We start from the raw sequence: 17,938 nt of genomic DNA, 5'->3' as shown, positions 1-17,938 counted from the left end.
CACTTGGACGAAAAAAATGTGGACCAAGGGTTGCCCAGCCTAGTACCCGGATGAGAAACCCCTCTTCGGAGCCCCGCCCAACACTTGGACGAAAAACCCCAAATGAGAAACCCTTCTTCGGAGCCCCACCTAGCACTTGGACGAAAAAAATGCGGCCCTCGGATGAGAAACCCCCCTTCGGAGCCCCACCCAGTACTTGGACGAAAAAAATGCAGCCCAAGGGTTGCCCAACTTGGCACCCAGATGAGAAACCCCTCTTCGGAGCCCCGCCCAGCACTTGGACGAAAAACCATGGATGAGAAACCCTTCTTTAGAGCCTCGCCCAGCACTTGGACGAAAAAAATGCAGCCCCCAGATGAGAAACCCCTCTTCGGAGCCCCGCCCAACACTTGGACAAAAAAAATGCGGCCCAAGGGTTGCCCAGCTTGGAACCTGGATGAGAAACCCCTCTTCGGAGCTTGGAAAACCCCACTCAGCCCTTTGACAGAAAGGTGGACCCAGGGTCGCATCATTTTCATCCACACTTGGCATCCGGGGAAGAAAAGAGTGCACCACAAACCACGCTCAGGCCTTGGACAAAGAAAAGGTCGGCGAAGGGTCGCACCATCGGCAACCCCGCTTGGCACTTGGACGAGAAAGTCTAGCACATGCCCCCTCGAGGTGCACTGGCAGGAACCCCGCCTCGAGGGACTTTGGAGAGAGAGATGCGGGTCAGTGAGCAATGAAGAAGGTTAGAACTGTAAACCCCACCCACGATAGAGCCAAAAAAGGAGGTCGCACGAATCGAGGCGATACAGGGCTGAATCTTAGTGGATCGTGGCAGCAATGCCACTCTGCCACTTACAATACCTCATTGCTTATTTAAGTTGTCTGCAAAAGATTCTTCTCGCTGACGGCTTGAAATTGTTATCCAAGGTTGCTACGGCTAGGCGATTGCACCGATCGAAGGTAGCCAATGACACAGGCCCCTGGGGGTGCAAGAGCACCCCTACTACAGGTCGCGATGCAGCTGGAGAGAGAGATGCACCGCATCTAGCGTGGATTCTAACTTAGAGGTGTTTAGTCATAATCCGACACATGGTAGCTTCATGCCATTGGCTTTTCAACCAAGCGCGATGACCAAATGTGTGAATCAACGGTTCCTCTCATACTAAGTTGAATTACTATCGTGGCACGGATCATCAGTAGGGTAAAACTAACCTATCTCACGACGATCTAAACCCAGCTCACGTTCCCTATTGGTGGGTGAACAATCCAACACTTGGTGAATTCTGCTTCACAATGATAGGAAGAGCCAACATCGAAGGATCAAAAAGCAACGTCGCTATGAACGCTTGGCTGCCACAAGCCAGTTATCCTTGTGGTAACTTTTCTGACACCTCTAGCTTCAAATTCCGAAAGTCTAAAGGATCGATAGGCCATGCTTTCATGGTTTGTATTCATACTGAAAATCAAAATCAAATGAGCTTTTACCCTTTTGTTCCACACAAGATTTATGTTCTCATTGAGCTCATCTTAGGAAACCTGCGTTATCTTTTAACAGATGTTCCGCCCCAGCCAAACTCCCCACCTAACAATGTCTTCCACCCGAATCGGTGTGCCTAGACTTACCTTAAGGCCAAAAATAGGGGCATTGCCCCGTCTCTGCCTCACAGAATAAGTAAAATAATGTTAAAAGTAGTGGTATTTCACTTGCATAGAAACGGCTCCCACTTATTCTACACCTCTCAAGTCATTTCAAAAAGTCGGACTAGAGTCAAGCTTAACAGGGTCTTCTTTCCCCGCTGATTCTGCCAAGCTTGTTCCCTTGGCTGTGGTTTCGCTAGATAGTAGATAGGGACAGTGAGAATCTCATTAATCCATTCATGCGCATCACTAATTAGATGACGAGGCATTTGGCTACCTTAAGAGAGTCATAGTTACTCCCGCCGTTTACCTGCGCTTGGTTGAATTTCTTCACTTTGACATTCAGAGCACTAGGTAGAAATCACATTGCGTTAGCATCCGTAGGGACCATCGCAATGCTTTGTTTTAATTAAACAGTTGGATTCCCCTTGTCCATACCAGTTCTGAGTTAGCTGTTCGTCGCCTAGGAAAAGCCCCCCAAAGGGAGCGCCCTACGTTCGTCGCCCAATCAAAACGCGATGGCCCACCCTCGCCACGGAAGTAGCTCGGGCAGGCTGCCAACATCCCACGGGTTCGGGGCGTAGACCCCTAGGCCCAGCCCTCAGAGCCAATCCTTTTCCCGAATTTACGGATCCATTTTGCCAACTTCCCTTACCTACATTATTCTATTGATGAGAGGCTGTTCACCTTGGAGACCTAATGCGGTTATGAGTATGACCGGGCGTGAATGGTACTCGGTCCTCCAAATTTTCAAGGGCCACCGAAGGCACACCGGACACCGCGGGACATGCGGTGCTCTTCCAGCCACTGGACCCTATCTCCGGTTGAACACATTTCAGGGTGGGCAGGCTATTAAAAAGAAAAGATAACTCTTCCCGAGGCCCCCGCCAACGTCTCCAGATTTCCTAACGTTGTCGTCCGCCGCCACGTCCTATTTCGGGAATATTAACCTGATTCCCTTTCGATGATCACACAAAGTGCACCCTTAAAATAGGGCTTCCCCATCTATTAGGATCGACTAACCCATGTCCAAGTGCTGTTCACATGGAACCTTTCCCCACTTCAGTCTTCAAAGTTCTCATTTGAATATTTGCTACTACCACCAAGATCTGCACCGGGGGCCAGTCCACCCAGGCTCATGCCCAAGGTTTCGCAATAACCCCCGTGTCCTCCGACTCATCAGAGCTGGCACTTGCCCCAATGACCGAGTATAGGCTGCGCACTTCAGTGCCATCCATTTTTGGGGCTATTTGATTCGGTAGGTGAGTTATTACACACTCCTTACCGGATTTTGACTTCCATGACCACCATCCTGCTGTCTTAATCAACCAACACCCTTTGTGGGATCTGGGTTAGTGCGCAATTTGGCACTGTAACTCGGCTTTCGGTTCATCCTACATCACCAGTTCTGCTTACCAAAAATGGTCCACTTGGAGCTTACGATTTCATGGTGCGGCTCAACGGAGCAGCCGCGCCACCTTACCTATTTAAAGTTTGAGAATAGGTCGAGGGCGTTACGCCCCCGATGCCTCTAATCATTTGCTTTACCTAATAAAACTCGTACATGAGCTCCAGATATCCTGAGGGAAACTTTGGAGGAAACCAGCTACTAGACAGTTCGATTAGTCTTTCGCCCCTATACCCAAGTCAGACGAATGATTTGCACTTCAGTATCGCTGCGGGCCTCCACCAGAGTTTCCTCTAGCTTTGCCCTGCTCAGGCATAGTTCACCATCTTTCAGGTCCCAATAGGTGTGCTCGCACTCGAACCCTTCACAGAAGATCAGGGTCAGTCGGTGGTGCACCCCCCGAGAGGGGATCTCGCCAGTTAGCTTCCTTGTGCCTCGCGGGTTTCCCAACCTACCGACTTGCACACATGTTAGACTCCTTGGCATGTGTTTCAAGATGGGTCAGATGGAAAGCCCGCTAGCCAGTACCATGAGCGTGCAGGTTCCCGAGGGCCCACCCTGGTAGGCACGCGCTTCGCTCCTCGACCACCGTGACAGAGGTACAGTGCGACCAGAAGGCCGCGCTTGTGCCACCGCAACGGCCCGTGCTGGCACGCCCCCGAGCTGAGCGGCAGATCGGCTGATGCCATTCCACATCCAATCGAGGCACATCGCCGGCCTCCATCCGCTTCCCTCCTGGCAATTTCAAGCACTCTTTAACTCTCTTTTCAAAGTCCTTTTCATCTTTCCCTCGCGGTACTTGTTCGCTATCGGTCTCTCGCCCGTATTTAGCCTTGGACAGAATTTACCAAACGATTAGGGCTGCATTCCCAAACAACCCGACTCGCCGATAGCGCCTCGTGGTGTGGTAGGGTCCGGGCCCGACAAGGCTCTCACCCTCTTCGGTGCCCCCTTCTAGGGGACTTGGGCCCGATCCGTTGCTGAGGACACTTCTACAGACTATAATTCAGTAGGAGAAGCCGCCGATTTTCATGCTGGGCTCTTCCCAGTTCGCTCGCCGTTACTAAGGGAATCCTGGTAAGTTTCTTTTCCTCCGCTTAGTGATATGCTTAAACTCAGCGGGTATTCACACCTGACTTGGGGACGTGGCAAAGGGGCCAAGCACATTTTACCCGCACGCTGGCAGGCCGCTGTGGCCCGGTTGAAGTTCCACACTTGGCCTCGCTCGACCCGCACAAACAAACACCGACCCACATAGGCCACCGCTCATCGCGACGGGGTGAGGGACCTCATGCTCATTTTAGTTGACCGTGCCACGTGCCCTCAGTCAAGGCCTCAGGCGCAACTTGCGTTTAAAGACTCGATGATTCACGGGATTCTGCAATTCACACTAAGTATCACATTTCGCTACATTCTTCATCATGGTGAGAGACGAGATATCCGTTGCCGAGAGTCATGTTTTTATCTTATTCATGTTTTTTTTCTGGTGACCCAAACGCACAAAGGCGCCTAGGCCACGCTTCAATGTCGGTGGTGGGGAACGCTCCAAGCAACATGTTGTTCCCCTGGGAGACGTAACGGGGGGTTGCAGCAGTCCCGACTTCCCATCGTAGAACCGACAAATCACCGAGATGACGCCGCGTGCACAATCGGGGGCATGCGAACTCGATGGGATAGAGACTCAGCCTCTCCCAAAAAGGGCATGCACCTGATCACGGCATTCGATCACCTCAAGCTGACGGTGTGGAACCTGGGGCCGAGCCATGCAGCGAGGCCCAACCATCCACACATTGTCGAGGGCGAGGGTCGGGAAGGAGGTGAGCTCGGCGTGCCTCCCTCACCTCCTCCCCTGCATGATTCAGGGGCCAGAACCAACAATGATCCTACCGTAGGTTCACCTAGGTAACCTTGTTACGACTTCTCCTTCCTCTAAATGATAAGGTTCAATGAACTTCTCACGACATCGGCGACAGGAATGACCACCGTCGGTGCGATCTGAACACTTCACCGGATCATTCAATCGGTAGGAGCGACGGGTAGTGTGTACAAAGGGCAGGGACGTAGTCAACGCGAGCTGATGACTCACGCTTACTAGGAATTCCTCATTGAAGATCAATAATTGCAATGGTCTATCCCCATCATGATGCAATTTGGCAAGATTTCCCGAACCTTTTGGGCCAGGGAGAAAAACTCGTTGGTTGCATCACTATAGCGCGCGTGCGGCCCAGAACATCTAAGGGCATCACAGACCTATTATTGCCTCAAACTTCCATGGCCTAGGAGGTCATAGTCCCTCTAAGAAGCTAGCCGTGAAGGGGAACCTCCACGTAGCTAGTTAGCAGGCTGAGGTTTCGTTCATTAACAGAATTAACAAGACAAATCACTCCACCAACTAAGAATGACCATGCAACACCACCCATAGAATCAAGAAAGAGCACTCAATCTGTCAATCCTTACTATGTCTGGACCTAGTAAGTTTCCCCGTGTTGAGTCAAATTAAGCCACAGGCTCCACTCCTGGTGGTGCCCTTCCGTCAATTCCTTTAAGTTTCAGCCTTGCGACCATACTCCCCCCAGAACCCAAACACTCTAATTTCTTAGAAGGTGTTGGCGGAGTCCTTAGAGAAACATCCGCCGATCCCTGGTCGGCATCATTTATGGTTGAGACTAGGATGATATCTGATCATCTTTGAGCCCCCAACTTTCGTTCTTGATTAATGAAAACATCCTTGGCAAATGCTTGCGCAGTGGTTTGTCTTCCATAAATCCAAGAATTTCACCTCAGACAATGAAATACGAATGCCCCCGACAGTCCCTATTAATCACTACTCTGGTCCCAAAGGCCAACGAAACAGGACCAGACTCCTATCGCGTTATTCCATGCTAATGTATTCAGAGCATAGGCTTGCTTTGAGCACTCTAATTTTTTCAAAGTAACGGCACCAGAACCGCGACCCAGCCAATTAAGGCCAGGAACACGCCGACAACAGAAGGGACGTGAGGGCTAGTGCACACCAAGTAGGCGGATCGACCGTGATGACCCAATGTCCAACTACGAGCTTTTTAACTGCAAAAACTTAAATATAAGCTATTGGAGCTGGAATTACCATGGCTGCTGGCTCCAGACTTTCCCTCCAATGGATCCTCATTAAGGGATTTAGATTGTACTCATTCCAATTACCAGACTCGATGAGCCCAGTATTGTTATTTATTGTCACTACCTCCCCGTGTCAGGATTGGGTAATTTGCACACCTGCTGCCTTCCTTGGATGTGGTAGCCATTTCTCAAGCTCCCTCTCCGGAATCGAACCCTAATTCTCTGTCACCCATCACCACCATGGTAGGCCTCTATCCTACCATCGAAAGTAGATAGGGCAGAAATATGAATGAAGCGTCGCCGGCACAAAGGTCATGCGATCTGTCAAGTTATCATGAATCACTGGAGTAGTGGGCGAGCCCATGCCGACCTTTTATCTAATAAATGCATCCCTTCCAAGAGTCAGGATTTGGTGCACGTATTAGCTCTAGAATTACTACGGTTATCCAAGTAGCAAAGTACCATCAAAGAAACTATAAGTGATTTAATGAGCCATTCGCAGTTTCACAGTCTGAAATAGTTCATACTTAGACATGCATGGCTTAATCTTTGAGACAAGCATATGACTACTGGTAGGATTGACCAAGTAGCTTCCGGCCATGAGCGGGCCACCCCGAGCCTCTGCCAGAGAGACTGCGAGGCAGACCCACCCTCATGGGAAACCAAAATTAGAAAGCATGCGGCCCATCCTTGCAATCGAACAAAACCCGCCTGCATCCCAAAGTTGACCAAGGACAGAGATGCGAGAACCGAGTAGTGTGCTCCTCAAGACCCAGAGCGAGGAAAACATAAGTGCAGGCCAGAGAGGTACGACAGGGAGCTTCGGTTCACAAGCACCTGGGAAGAATATCCCGTATAGAGCCTTTACCCTTGGTCTCAAAGCCGAACCTACTCGCGAATGCCAAATCTGTGCAATATGCGTCGTGCGAGCAACCACCTCAATTGAAAGGCCACTACGAGACATCCATTTCCTAGGCATATGCCCCCTACACACTTGGAGTGGTGCACCCCACACAGAAAAGCCATTCTCGACCACACAGAAAAATTTTCTGTCGCCCGGCTCTCTCACCAAGCGCCGACAAAGAACATCGCACTGGAAGGAAAAGACATGTGAAAGTCAGAACGTGGCATCATTGAGCTCTAGTTCACAAGCACCTGGGAAGAACATCCCGTATGGAACCCTTTACCCAAAAACTCCCAAATGACCCCGCTTGCGACGCGTCTATCTGAATAGGCGACACCGTGCATGCAACCACCTCAATTGTAAGGCCACTCAGAGACATCCATTTCCTAGGTATATGCCCCCTACAAACATGTTGTGGTGCAACCCACACAGATGAGCACATCTCAACCAATGCACAAATCATTCCCTTCTGAGTGCGACTTGGGTAACCATTCTCCGTGACCACTATGACCCTCCCGATGGGGGAACAGGACCCTCCGCGGGCCGGAGCACGACAACAAGGGGCCTCAGTTCATAGGAGCCTGGGAAAAACATCTCGTACGGAACCCATTACCCAAAAACCAACACACCGTCGATGCTCACGACAATCATGCCGTGAGAGAGTGCACCATGCACATGACCGAGTAAGGCCACTTAGAGACATCCATTTCCCAGGCATATGCCCCCTACACACTTTTGGTGGTGCACCCCGCATGAACAATCCCGCCTCGACCAGCCTAAACAATTCCCCTCTCAAAGGAAGGCCTTAGCCTTAATTGCCCACGACAAATAGCTCGACGAGGCATGAAGCACCCATGGGAGAGGGAGCATGACAATGCAGAGTCTCGGTTCACAGGAGCCTGGGAAGAACATCCCGTACGGAACCCTTTACCTGAAAACATTCGAACCACACATGCTCGCGACAGTCCTACCATTAGAGAATGCACCATGCACGTGACCGAGTAAGGCCACTCAGAGACATCCATTTCCTAGGTATATGCCCCCTACGCACTTTTGGTGGCGCACCTCGCATGAACAGTCCCACCTCTACCCCATAAACAAGCTTTTTTGCCTCGAAGAGTTTGTCAGAGACGAAGAAGCAACCTTAAGTGCAACCGTAGCACTCTTTTGTGCAGCCACCCAAACAACGCCTCCTCTACCCTCTATCAAAACACTCGACATTGCTGCTCCCTAAGGCGAGCTTCTCCTCATAGGCAATTCCGCTCTTATCCGGTCACGTTTGTGTGCCCAAATTTCGAAAGGCAACCTCCATGGGACATGGAAAAGACTCGAGAAGAGAGCTCGCTCATGGGAGAGAGAAGCCAACGAGACCATGAGAGTGCTGAGAGTGGGACAACGCTGAATAGGTGGGACAAGCCTACACGTATAAACAAAGATATATATCCAATTGCAATGAAGGAACATGCCAAAGATCAAGAACAATGGCACAAATGCTAGTAACGTGCACTTCGGGACCAACGCATTACCGGAAGACAACTGCCAAACATCAAAAGAGTCGTGATGCTCCGCAACCTACGTGCAAAGTAGTCGCACACTGAGTAAGGGAGTGAAAGCCCCAAACATAGCTGGACAAGGCGCTCACTCCGCTCTTTAATATCTCATTAATACCACCGAGGAAATGGCACAAGCACACACACACACAAGCATCCTTAGAAGAGGACAGTTCGAGTGACAGGTCAAATCCAAGAGTTCTGAAGACTACCTCTAGGAACAATCAGGAACAAGACCGATTACAAGTCGTCGATTCTGTTATTGGGCGAACACGAGATGCACACAGGAAATCGATCAACCCTCACAATGGCCTAAGGCCAAAGATTGGACTGCTATGATTTACCCCAACAATCATCGTGCCACTCTTCATAGAGAGGTGATAGAGGCCAATGAGCCTACGCATAGAAATCGAGGTGTAAAAAGGGCGTTGAAGGTAGGAAGCCTGGACAAAAGAGGCTACGAGGTCACCTCGAAGCAATCTAAGAATTGGGCACACCTGGGGTGACTACCAGTGCCAACCCCTTATCTCGCGGTGTGTCCGACACATAGAAATTTCCAAGGCGGCCAAGGAGCCTCCCCGCATAGCAATCAGGGTGTGAGGTGATAGATGCAGCATTGATAGCAATTGAGGTGTGAGGCAAAGAATGCAGAAGTGAGAGGCGAGGGATGTAGCAGAGATAGCAATTGGGGTGTGAGATGCAGCAGAGATAGCAATCGAGGTGTGCGGCGAAGGGTGTGGTGGGAAGGGCCCAACAGCTAGATGCATGAAGCGACAGATGCAACAGTGATGACAACCGGGCTATGAGGAGAGGAGGGATGCAGCCAAGAAAGCAATCAAGGCTCGAGGCAAGGGATGCAGCAAGGATATCAATCATGTTGTGAGGCGAGATTCCAAAGGCTAAATGTGAGAGGTTGTAGGGTCGACTCAAAGAGGTCTATGAATGTGAGAGGTTGCAAGCAAGGTTGACTCAAAGAGGTGTATGCATGTGAGAGGCTACAAGCAAGGTCAACTCAGAGTGGTCTATGCATTGGGCATGCTTGGGGTGACTACCAGTGCCAACCCCTTATCCTACGATGCGTGCAACAAAGAGGACGTTCCAAGGCGGCCGAGGAGGTTACCAACCGAGGGATGTAGTAGCGATAACAGATATAGTTCCGAGGCGGTCGAGAAGCCTCACCGCATAGGAATCAGGATGCGAGGCAAGGGATGCACCGAGAAGGCCCTGATTGCTAGATGGAAGAGGCTGCAGGGCTACCTCGGAATGGTCCAAGCATCGGGCACGATTGGGGTGACTACCAGTGCCAACCCCTTATCCCGCAATGCGTCCAACACAGAGATAGTTTTGAGGCGACCGAGGAGCCTCATCGCATAGAAACTGGGATGCGAGGCGAGGGATGCGGCTAGAAGTCCCCCACAGCTAGACGGAAGAGGCTATAGGGCCGCCTCAGAATGTTCCGAGCATCGGATGCGCTTGGGGTGACTACCAGTGCCAACCCCTTATCCCGCGATGTGTCCGATACACAGATAGTTCCGAGGCGGCCGAGGAGCCTCACTGCATAGCAATCGGGGTGCGAGCCGAGGGATGCGGCGAGAAGGCCACAACGGCTAGATAGAAGAGGCTTCAGGGCCGCCTTAGAATGGTCCAAGCATCGGACGTGCTTGGGGTGACTACTAGTGCCAACCCCTTATCTTGCGATGCGTCCGATACACAGATAGTTCCGAGGCGGCCGAGGAGCCTCACTGCATAGCAATCGGGGTGCGAGCCGAGGGATGCGGCGAGAAGGCCACAACGGCTAGATAGAAGAGGCTTCAGGGCCGCCTTAGAATGGTCCAAGCATCAAACGTGCTTGGGGTGACTACTAGTGCCAACCCCTTATCTTGCGATGCGTCTGATACAAAGATAGTTTCGAGGCGGCCAAGGAGCCTCACCGCATAGCAATCGGGGTGCGAGGTGAGGTATGCAGTGAGAAGGCCACAATGGCTAGATAGAAGAGGCTTCAGGGCCGCCTCAGAATGGTCCAAGCATCGGACACGCTTGGGGTGACTACCAATGCCAACCCCTTATCCCATGATGCATCTGATACAAAGATAGTTCTGAGGCAACCGAGGAGCCTCACCGCATATTAATTGGGGTGCAAGGCGAGGGATGTGGTGAGAAGGTCCCAACAGCTAGATGGAAGAGGCTTCATAGCCGCCTCGAAATGGTCCAAGCATCGGACGCGCTTGGGGTGACTACCAGTGCCAACCCCTTATCCCATGATGCATCTGATACACAGATAGTTCCAAGGTGGTCGAGGAGCCTCACCGCATAGAAATCGGGATGTGAGGCAAGGGATGCAGCAAGAAAGACCCAACAGCTAGATGGAAGAGGCTTCAGGACTGCCTCAAAATGGTCCACACATCGGACATGCTTGGGGTGACTACCAGTGACAACCCCTTATCTTGCGATGCGTCTAATACATAGATAGTTCCAAGGCAGCTGAGGAGCCTCACCGCATATCAATCAGGGTGTGAGGCGAGGGATGCGGCGAGAAGGCCCCAATGGCTAGATGGAAGAGGCTTCAGGTCCGCCTCAGAATGGTCCAAGCATCGGATGCGATTGGGGCGACTACCAGTGACAACCCCTTATCCTGCGATGCATCCGATACATAGATAGTTCCAAGGCGGTCGAGGAGCCTCACCGTATAGCAATCGGGGTGTGAGGAGAGGGATGCGGTGAGAAAGACCCAATAGCTAGATGGAAGAGGCTTCAGGGCCACCACGGAATGGTCCACGCATCGGATGCGCTTGGGGCGACTACCAGTGACAACCCCTTATCCCACTATGCGTCCGATACACAGATAGTTCCAAGGCGACCGAGGAGCCTCACCGCATAGCAATCGGGGTGCGAGGTGAGGGATGTAGCGAGAAGGCCCCAACGGCTAGATGGAAGAGGCTGCAGGGCCGCTTCTGAATGGTCAAAGTATCAGACACATTTGGGGTGACTACCAGTGCCAACCCCTTATCCCGTGATGCGTCCGATACAAAGATAGTTCTGAGGTGGCCGATGAGCCTCACCGCATAGCAATCGGGGTGCGAGGTGAGGGATTCGACGAGAAGGCCCCAACGGCTAGACAAAAGTAGCTTCAAGGCCACCTCGGAATGGTCCAAGCATCCAACACGCTTGGGGTGGCTACTATTGCCAACCCCTTATCCCGCAATGCATCCGATACAGAGATAGTTCCGAGGTGGCCGAGGAGCCTCACCGCATAGCAATCAGGTTGCGAGGTAGATTATTGGGAAGGGAACCCCCTGGGATGCAGCTCAAGCAGTGCCCAAAGGGTCTAGAATGCATAATCATATCGAGAGATCCAAGTGCTATATGAGGGCTCAAATTGAATTATCGATTTGGCCATGACATGGACGCATCGGAATGACTACCTTTGCCAAACCATTCTCGCAATTGCATCCATACCGAAACCAATAGGCATTTCTATTAGAGCCCTCGAATAGCATTCAGGAATCTCGCATGCCCCTCTAAATCAACCAATGCTAGCGCTCAATGAAAATCCGAGCGCTACCACCGTTTGAGAGCCAACATTGGTCGAGTTAGAGGGGCATGGGGGATAATGCTCCAGTCAACACCTCCCCTATATAAGTTATTTGTCCGATTCTCACACAACCTTAGTCTGCCTCATCGAATCAAACAATGGTCCCAGATTCTGACTTCCATTTCGTAGAGACCCAAAAGCTAGATGGAGGCTCGCAAGAGAGAGAGTTAGTGCATAGCAATTGGGTTTCTCGAACGTTTAGGGACCGCACTCACTTGCGGATAGGGCAAAATCTGCCAAGCAACCCAAAAGCTAGACGGGGGCTCGAATCGAATCGCTTAGTCGACCACAACAAGGACATGTTGGATCGACTACCAGTGCCAAACCATTCAGCAAGATGAGTCTATTTCGAGGCCGGATAGAGATTCTCAGAGAGCGCCCGCATAGCATTCAGGAGACCTGCCGCGTCCCTCACACTCGATAAATGGTGGTGCACATTTATAAATCTGAGTGATCCAACCCTTTCAAGCACCAACATCGGTCGAGATAGAGTGGCATGGAGGGAGCTGCGTGAGACAACGTAGTCCCCTATATATGTTATTGTCCGATTCTCACACATCCAAAGAATGGTCATCAAATCGGACAATAGCCCAAACTTTTGACTTTCGTCCCAAAGAGCCCAAGAGCTATCTAAAATGTTCATGGCCGGAACTCGATCGCGGCTATACCAGTCCGCCAAGCAACACAAAAGCTAGACTGGAGCTCTAGTCGAATCACCTCTGTGGCCACTGCAAGGACGTGTTGGAGCAACTACCATTGCCAAACCATTCCATAGGTTGAGTCCATACCGAGGCCACATAGAGATTCCCGATGAGCTCCTGCATAGCAATCAGGAGACTTGCCATGTCCATCACAATCGATAAATCCTGGTGCAAGATTTTTGCATCCGAACGCTCCAACTAGTCAAGCACTAGCATCAATTGACATAAACAGGCACGGGGGGAGGATGCTCGAGAACAATACCTCCCCTATATAAGTTATTTGTCTGATTCTCAAACAACCGAAGTCTGGTCATCAAATCGGGTCAAAGACCACAACTTCCGGCTTTACCCACAATGCAAGTCATCAAATCAAACATCGGCCCCCGAGTCAGACTCCATGCGTATGTCTGGTCATCCGACCCAACTTCCGCCTTCTTGCGCATGGCAGGCCATCAACTCGGTCATCGGACCCAACTTCTGCCTTCCTACGCATGGCAAGCCATCAACTCAGTCATCCGACCCAACTTTCGCCTTCATGCGCATGGCAGGTCATCAACTCGGTCATCGGACCCAACTTCTGCCTTCCTACGCATGGCAAGCCATCAACTCGGTCATCTGACCCAAATTCCGCCTTCCTACGCATGGCAGGTCATCAGACCCAAATTCCGACCTCATGAGTATGCCTACATATCGAATCGATCATCAGACCCAACTTCCGACTTCATCCATACCGTAGGGTCTTTGAGGTTGGCGCGGTGTGCTCAACTCGGGGAGTCAACCCATCGAAGCATACACCTCCGCTATATAAGCTATTTGTTCGATTCCCACACCTGTGTAGTTTGCACCTCCGACCAGGACATCGACCCCAACTTCCGAACTCGTCTGAAACGACCGCACCAGTGCCTTGATGCGCACCTTGCAATGCACAGTGCCAACATTCACCTTCCTGCACATGGCAGGTCATCAGACCCAAATTCCTACCTCATGAGCATACCTACTAATCGAATTGGTCATCGGACCCAACTTTCGACTTCATCCGTAGCACAGGGTCTTTGAGGTTGGTGCGGTGCGCTCAACCCGGGGAGTCGACCCATCGAAGCATACACCTCCCCTATATAAGTTATTTGTTTGAATCTCACACCTCTGTAGTTTGCACCGTCGATCAGGACATCAACCCCAACTTTTGAACTCGCCTGCATTGAGCGCACCAGTGCCTTGGTGCGCACCAAAGTGCGCTCCAGAGGTGCGCACTTTTGGTGCGCACTTTTCGTGCGCTCCAAAGGTGCACACATTTGGTCCACACAAGTGCACACCTAGGTGAGCACCTTCGAGCACACCTTGTAGCACACCAAACTCTAACTTTCGACTTCATCTGCAATGCGGGGTCTTTGTGGTTGGCGCAATGCGCACAACCAGGGGAGTCGACCCATCAAACCCAACACCTCCCCTATATAAGCTATTTGTCTGATTCTCATACATGCGTAGCCTGCAGGAGCGATTAGGACATCAACCCCAACTTTCGGCTTCTGAACGAAAATAAGGTCTTTGAGGTTGGTGTAATGCGAACAACTAGGGGAGTCAACCCATCAAACCCAACACCTCCCCTATATAAGCTATTTGTCCAATTCTCATATATGTGTAGTCTGCAGGAGTGATTAGGACATCGACCCCAACTTTTGACTTCTTAACAAAAACAAGGTCTTTGAGGTTGACGTAATGCGCACAACCAGGGGAGTCGACCCATGAAACCCAACACCTCCCCTATATAAGCTATTTGTCCGATTCTCATACATGCATAGCCTGCAGGAGCCATTAGGACATTGACCCCAACTTTCGACTTCTTAACAAAAACAAGGTCTTTGAGGTTGGCGTAATGCGCACAACCAAGGGAGTCAACCCATCAAACCCAACACCTCCCCTATATAAGCTATTTGTCTGATTCTCATACATGTGTAGCCTGCAACAACGATTTGGACATCGACCCCAACTTCCGAATTCATTTGCATTGACTACACCAAAGGTGCACGCCTTGGTGTGCACCTTGGAGTGCACTTTGGTGTACACCCTGGAGTGCACTTTGGTGCTCACCTCGGTGCACACTTTGGTGTGCACCTCAGAATGCACCAAAGGTGCACACCTCGGAATGCACCAAAGGTGCGCACCTTGGAGCGCACCAAAGGTGTACACTTTGGAGCGCACAACATATGGTCTTTGAGAGGTTGGCGCAGTGCGCACACCAAGGTGGGTGTTGAGGTGTGTGCCGGGGTGGATGGGTGCTAGGGTGCGCTCCATGGTGGGTGCCAGGGTGGGTGCATGCTAGGGTGGATTCCAAAGAGGGTCATAGGGTGGGTGCCAAGGTGGGTTGGTGATATAGTGGGTTCAAAGGTGGGTACTAGGGTGGGTTCCAAGGTGGGTCACAGGTTGGGTGCCAGGATGCGTGGGTACAAGTTGGGTGTTAGGATGGGTGAGTGCTAGAGTGGGTAACAAGTTGGGTGTTAGGATGAGTGAGAGCTAGAGTGGGTGCCAAGGTGGGTGGGTGCTAAGGTGGATGCCAAGGTGGTTCACATGGTGGGTGGGTTCTAGGGTGAGTTCCAAGGTGGGTCACAGGTTCAGTGCTAGGGTGGGTGTCGAGGTGGGTGCCTAGGTGTGTGGGTGCTAGGGTGTGGATGCCAATGTGGGTCATAGGGTGGGTGCTAGGGTGTGTTGTCCTCAAAATTTGATTCCCTTCAATGTCCTTAAGATAATATGGTCTAAACTGGGTGCAGAGAAAACATCAAAGATAAGGAAATTCCAGAGACAACATATGACAAGGTTTGATTTAAACCTTCTGCACTTCGGGCTTCCTTAGAGCCCAGGTGGGTATACCTTTGTGAATTAACTTCACACTTTTAAACAATAAACCCATAGCAAACCAGTCAAGAAAACCAGTGGGTTCATTCACCTTGAAATCAACTGAAAACAATGAATAGAAACTATACTTAACTTCAGCATTTTTGATCAACAAAGTATGCAATAAACAACCTTGATTAACACCAGTGCTTTATCCAAGGTTACAGAGTCACCTAAATTCAAATAAAACTTCTAAAATAATATATCTTTATGCTTCCCATCGGCTTGGTTTCCACTAATCCTGATATATGCCTGGCACATACAAGAATTCAATCATTCTAGACTAAGCTATGGTCCTCAAAATTCAAAGTTCCTTCCAAAGAATTTACTGGTATGAGTGATCCCGCATATTTAATTCCCCTCCTAAAGAGAAAAGCTAACAAACACTTATACTGAGATTGCTTTGCAATTCCATTCAAACTAAACAACCTTGGATTATTCAGAATAAAGACAGTAAATAAATTTGTGAACAAACGTGATGACAACACATAACTTTTACTCAAAACCGATGGCCTATGTATTGATATTCATTTCAAAGAGTATTACAATAATTTCTGATTCTCCGTTAGACTTAGAAAAGCTCAGATAAATTTCTGCAGCGTTTTCTTACAAAATTTTGTGATCCCTCTCCCTCTAGTCCTGGTATCCATTTATAACAACATGGATGCACAAAGCTTCGGACTTCTCGAGGAGAGTTTGTTACAATTATTTCCAAAATTGATGAGGTTACCATTTTTTACGTGAAATAGTTATGCGCTCTTTTCAGCCTCTGCAGTCTGTTCAACAGGTTGTTTAGTTACAACCTCTTCTGGATTTTTAGGGGCGCTCTCCAACTACTCCGGATCATGGGTGGAATATTTAACTTCCCACTCATTATATGTCTCATCTTTACTTTACTTTTAGTCAACCTTTTCCAAGAATTTCTCAGTTTGTTGACTTCTGAATTAAGAAAACTATAGTGTGATTTAATTTTTTCTATTTCCTGTATTGTTATAACAAAGAAAGAGGTATCATCAAGATCAATGATTCCCTTTACCCTTGCTGACAATTTGACTTCTATCTCTTTAAGCCATATTTTCTTATCTTTCAACTGATCCGGATTGGCAAAAATTCCTGGGAGCAACTCACAAACTTGATCAGTGTATTCCTTCTTAAGTAATTTAACCCTTCTTTCCACATTATCCACTTCTGTTGCCAATTGCAATAAGATCTTAGCGATATCAGAAGTGGATTTGATAATGGGTTTAGCTCTTGCTTCATCACAGGATACACACATGAACTCTAGATCTTGCTCCCTAGGCCTCCATTTGTCAAAAATGGGTGTCAAAATGGCCTTATCTTTCCTTAATTCATTCCATATCTCCATGACCCTTCCCACACTATTGTGAAGCAGTGAGGCATTTATAGTATCTCGAAAATTGGAGATTGTGGCTTTTATTTTCTCCTCATACTTCCCTGCATAAAAGGCCTGAGATTGCTTTAGGTTCTCCAACTCTTGGGGAGTTATCTCAATCATTTGGGAGCTGGAAGGCGCAGGAGATGGTGGGAGCTCAATAATGGGGCTAGTAGGTGGAGGTCTTTCAGGAGAAGAGGCAATCATCAATGTTGAAGACTCACCTTGTTGGTGTTGTCCCATCAGCTGGCTCTGCAATTTGGCAATGATGCTATCCTTGCCTCTTACCTCCTCCTTGACACTGTCATAGGCCTTCAAAACTGTTTCCAATTTAATCTAGAGGGCCTCCTTTTCTTTAGCTTCCTTCTCAGCCACTGCAACACTAAATTTTGCAGTTTCTAGCACAGTGCTAGCAGCCTCTACTACCCCTGTACTCTGTACTCTTTTGACCATCAATCCACCAAGTTGACTTGACCCGGAAGTGTCTTTACCTTTCTTGTCCTCATTTCTTTTGAGGGACCACATAACTAGTGCAGCATTGTCCTTACTGAATGTAACCCCTTCCATGGGTTTAGTCTCTTTTCTTACTGCATCTAGCACCAGAGTATCAGCAATATTCCATTCTGGTAAAATGAGCACTCCAGCTTGTGCTACTAGATCCCTTCCCTATTCAGGAGTGATGGTTTTGAATTCTTCCATCATCTCCTATTTTATTTCTTCTTCCACTGAGGCTAGATCTTTGTTAGGCTACTCTGCCTTTCTTGTTTCACATCTAGCAT

The 17,938-nt window shown here is 49.7% G+C and overlaps 1 non-coding gene and 1 pseudogene across 1 annotated transcript; both read right to left on the bottom strand.

Annotated features, from left to right (window-relative positions):
• Positions 1-778: 778 nt before the first annotated feature.
• On the bottom strand, positions 779-4,180 carry LOC131062230 (28S ribosomal RNA). Its single transcript, XR_009110832.2, has one exon. It is a non-coding gene; the product is annotated as a 28S ribosomal RNA (ribosomal RNA).
• A 159-nt stretch (positions 4,181-4,339) lies between these two features.
• Positions 4,340-4,489, bottom strand: LOC131062128 (5.8S ribosomal RNA; annotated as a pseudogene).
• Between the last annotated feature and the right edge of the window lie 13,449 nt (positions 4,490-17,938).

Source organism: Cryptomeria japonica, chromosome 2 (genome assembly GCF_030272615.1).
Source record: "Cryptomeria japonica chromosome 2, Sugi_1.0, whole genome shotgun sequence".
NCBI classification, from domain to species: domain Eukaryota; kingdom Viridiplantae; phylum Streptophyta; class Pinopsida; order Cupressales; family Cupressaceae; genus Cryptomeria; species Cryptomeria japonica.
Note: the sequence above shows the minus strand (reverse complement) of the source record. Positions and strands in the feature narration are given on the sequence as shown.